General features: G+C 37.0%; 1 pseudogene; it reads left to right on the forward strand.

Moving 5' to 3' along the window:
• The first annotated feature begins 962 nt into the window (after positions 1-962).
• Positions 963-1252, forward strand: LOC123777554 (U6 snRNA-associated Sm-like protein LSm8 pseudogene; annotated as a pseudogene).
• The last annotated feature ends 3092 nt before the right edge of the window (positions 1253-4344 follow it).

Here is a 4344-nt window from a genome sequence, read left to right on the forward strand (position 1 = left end):
AGTGTTATAATCCCCAAAAGTCCACTCATATACCTGCCACCAGGTCTGAAAAGTCAGTATTCCAGGTATGTCCTTTTTGGTTCTTCCCCTTCATTGTTCTTTTTGCAAAGGCAAACTGTTGAGAAGGGTAACATGTATACCCTCAAATTCCTTTCTTTATGTAAATCTATTAGGTAAATCTACTCTCAGTGGGGATCCTGGCAATTTGGGACAATTAACAGGAAAGGAATGCTGGAGAGGAATGGGAAGGGTGTGGGGAAGTATCCACCACCCATTTTTGCCTTCAGTCAAACATGCTTACCACATAAGAGACGCACAGTGCATTGGAAATAAAAGGATTTTTAAGGAGGGCACTTGATGTAATGAGCACTGGGTGTTATATGCAACGGACGAATCACTAAATTCTACCCTTGAAACTAATAATACAGTATATGTTAACTAAATTGAATTTAAATAGAAAAAATTTTTAAAGCATCTTCCTGTACAAGAGTGTTTTACTGGTGAGCCATGCATGCACTTCAGAAGGTCCTGAAATCTCTGAAAGCATTTATAAAAAATTTCTGTGTTCATACATATGGGCACTTTTTTGGGGAAAACGTCCATATTTTAATCAGATCCTTGAAGGGGCTGGGACCAAAAAATTTTAAGAACCACTGGACTAATGAGGGTTGCCACCATAGATTGGCTGCTATCAGAAGTGCAACCTAGTAGGAAGGGCCCAGAAAATGAGGGGTTTTAGATAATAATCCCCCAAATTGTTACAAACTGCTTATCTGTCTAACTTCCTCATTTTATAGGTGAGGAAACTGAAGCCCAGAGGCAATTATACTAATTGTCCAATAAAGTATAATTATAATTACAGTATACTGGTATAGTGTAATATAGATGAGCTCAGGCAGGCGTTTTTAGCTTCACTTGTCACCTGCATTGCTGTGTTGCCCAGAGCAGCTGAGCCCACCATCATGACATCTGCCTTGGAGAACTACATCAACAAAACTGTTGCAGTTATTACTTCTGAGGAGAGAATGATTGTGGGAACACTGCAAGGTTTTAAGTAGACCATTAACTTGAGTTTGGATGAAAGCCATGAACTAGTGTTCAGCTCTTCACAGGAGTAAAACAAGTGGTGCTAGGGATATACATCACAACAAGTCACAACGTTGCAGTCTTTGGAGAAATTGATGAAGAAACAGATCTTGTACTTGATTTGGGGAATATTGGAGCAGAACTTCTAAACTCTGTAGCACACTGAGGAAAAACTACATACCTTGGACATCTGTAAATCTTTGTAGAGAAACTGATTATTCTGAGGATGATGTATGGAATTTTTATGAATGTGTAATGGTGGACTTTTGACTCCATATTGATTCATTGTAATATGATATGTAAATTACAATATTCCTACATTTCTTTGAATAAAATATAGATGAGCTCAGTGTAAATTATTTTGAGTCTAATGAGAGATAATTTCCCTTATCCTCTATTTTCCTTGATGTTTCTTTTCTGAGAGTCACTGTAAATGGAAGAGAGGGTGCTCATTGTGTTGGATATAGGCTTATGCTGGTATTTTTAGATCTGAGTAATGAGAGAAGAGAAGAAGTGGTATAAAGGGAAAATAAATGTTGAATTCCGGTGCTATTGCCATGATAGTTGATAAAATTTTAAAACACAGGTCCCTCAGCTGGCAGAATCTCTGAAATTGTATGAAATTTTTTGAGTGTGTGTGTATTTTATGGAAAATATTCTACAGATTTTATAAGCTTCTTAAGAGTCCATGACATGCAAAAAAGTTAAAAATCACCGACCTCATTTATTTATTGAAGTAAACTAAGGCCCAAAGAGAATAAGGGACTCACGTGTTCTCATAGTTAGGAAGTAAAAAGCTAAGAGCCCAGTCTCTCAACTTTGGTTCAGTGGTTTTTACACTGCACCCCAAGCAACCTTTTTCTCTACTGCCTTATCTTTCTAAATAAGATGTATTTATGCTTTTTGCCCTATTTAATACCTGTGGGAAAGACCTGATGAGATATACTCAATACCACAAACACTTGTAGACTCAATACAGAAAAGTATTTTTAAATGAGTGCAGGGAAGTCTTCTGAACCTCAAATCATTCAACTAATGCATTTTCAAATGAATCTAACCACTGTGATTGGGGTAAGAAGTTAAAGTTACATAGGTTAAGTTTTTAGTTATAGACACTGTAAAATTGGATCTACTTGATTTATATAGGAAGCAATTTATTAAAGATTATTAGATAAATCACTGGATTTCCAGGAAAGACCAAAAAACAGGCTCAGATGCCACACAGCTAGGGATAATTCAGCCAGGAGCAAAGTCACATCATGAGAATATTCTAGGAAAATATTCACTATGCAACACTTAGTATTATGACATTAGAGACTGTATGTGACACTTTGCCCAGATTGTCTAAAAGAATTGGATGCCTCTGTCATAATGATTTCTGTAAGATCCAAGCCCACCCATATGGCCCCAGCCTCATATTGCTTTCTTCTACTTCCAAGTGTCATAAATTTTCATCTGCTTAACCAAATTTGGGTCACATGCCTGTACATCAGCTGCCAAGGAAATAATTTAAAAATATATGTGTTTGTGTATGTATGCATACATGCAACATAGATTTTAGTTTTCTAACTTAATTATATAAGAATCCAAACTAGAATGAGGTTGGAATGGGTATTGGATAAACAAATATAGAATATCTTCCATGGGAGGTAAGGGAGGTAACATTAGCCAACTATTCTACACTGCAGTATGCAAAGGAGGCTAGGCTTAGTGGGTCACTCAGGAATAATTTAAAATCAAAAGTGACATGCTGAAACCCTGGGATGCTACTAAACCAGTGAACTTCATAGTGCATTGGTATGACACAAAATTCTTTGGAATTTTAGTTTAAGCCAAACAGGATTAAGAAGGTGAACATTCAAAAAGGTAGAATACCCTAAATCCATGTCTACAATTCTTAAATTGAAATGCCTGTTTTAGGAATTGTCTGTGTTTTTGCATGTTCCCATAGAGAATTGACCATATCAGAAGTTTGAAGAGACTGAAGGGTGGGACCCTGCCAGCTCAGGAATGCCAGATCCTGGTTCAAGAGCACAATGAGGTAAAAACAAATTAACAACAGAGTAAATGGAATGGGGATAGATAATTAGGTGCCAGGTATAGAGAGGTGCAAAGAGGCTGATAATTACAGGGAAAGAAAGAAGGAAAAACGGATTAAAGGTGGAGGTAGTGAAGAGAATTTTCAGCTGCAGTAAAATGTGAGAAGTTCATAGACAACATTCTCTGTGTTTTTGCTGAACTCTGGAAGGAGGCAGTAGTCTTGGGGGACCAAGGAAATGGGGCCAGTTGGTGGTCACAGTATGTTGATCTTCCTGCCCTGCATCCCAGATCTGACTGAAAGAGCAGAAGCTAATAACTTATGAAGATGCTTTTCTTTTCTAGGTCATATGGAGAAGTCTTTTATATAGGTGTAGTTTCCATAGATTATTCATATACAGTAGAAAATAAAAAATGATCAGTAAAAAGCAATTTTTCCTTGGCTTAAGGAATTGAACTAAATTGGTTCCATCAATCCCTTCTAATTTCAAGGGTTTGCTGAAGCTTCTTTCGGTTGGGGAATAGAAAGTTAATTTGAAACCATCAATCAGAGCAAAATATCCATACCCAAATGGGCTATTTATATTTCTTCTTAATTAGGATGTGCAAATTTCATGAGCCACACTGCCTATATCTCCAATCTAGAATGTGCCTACTTCTTTTGAGCCTATTTATTTTCCCAGTCATTTTGCTTTGAAAATTATACACAGCAATAATGAAATCTTTAATATTGACCTACTTTCTAGCTTATATTAAACCAAAGGTACTTAAAACTATTTATCAGCAATTGCCTTTTTAGTTTTGCATGTCATCACTTATTAAACAAAGGTCGCATCTCCAGCTCATCATAAGCATCAACTGAAATGTTAATAGGAATAGCATCAACTCAATTCTCTGTTAGCCCAGCAAAATGCAAGTGATGTAGTATGACCAAACTGCTCCCCTTGCCACTGTGTACAGAGTATCTGAATCCCTGGTTCCCCATCCCAAAAGGCCATGCTTCATCCCAATTAATTAATTAAATACCCAATAGGCAAGTTCTCAGCCATCTGCTCCTTTTTGGAGCCTTCCTATATGTCTCATTACTATTCCTTTCACTCTGTTTTCTGTATGTCCTGGGTAAGGGAAAGCACACTAAGATACCACTTTACGGCAGTTAGAATGGCAAAAATTGACAAGGCAAGAAACAACAATTGTTGGAGAGGATGTGGAGAAAGGGGA

Source organism: Ursus americanus, chromosome X, assembly GCF_024610735.1.
Source record: "Ursus americanus isolate L20-20 chromosome X, mUrsAme1.1.p, whole genome shotgun sequence".
Lineage (NCBI taxonomy): Eukaryota > Metazoa > Chordata > Mammalia > Carnivora > Ursidae > Ursus > Ursus americanus.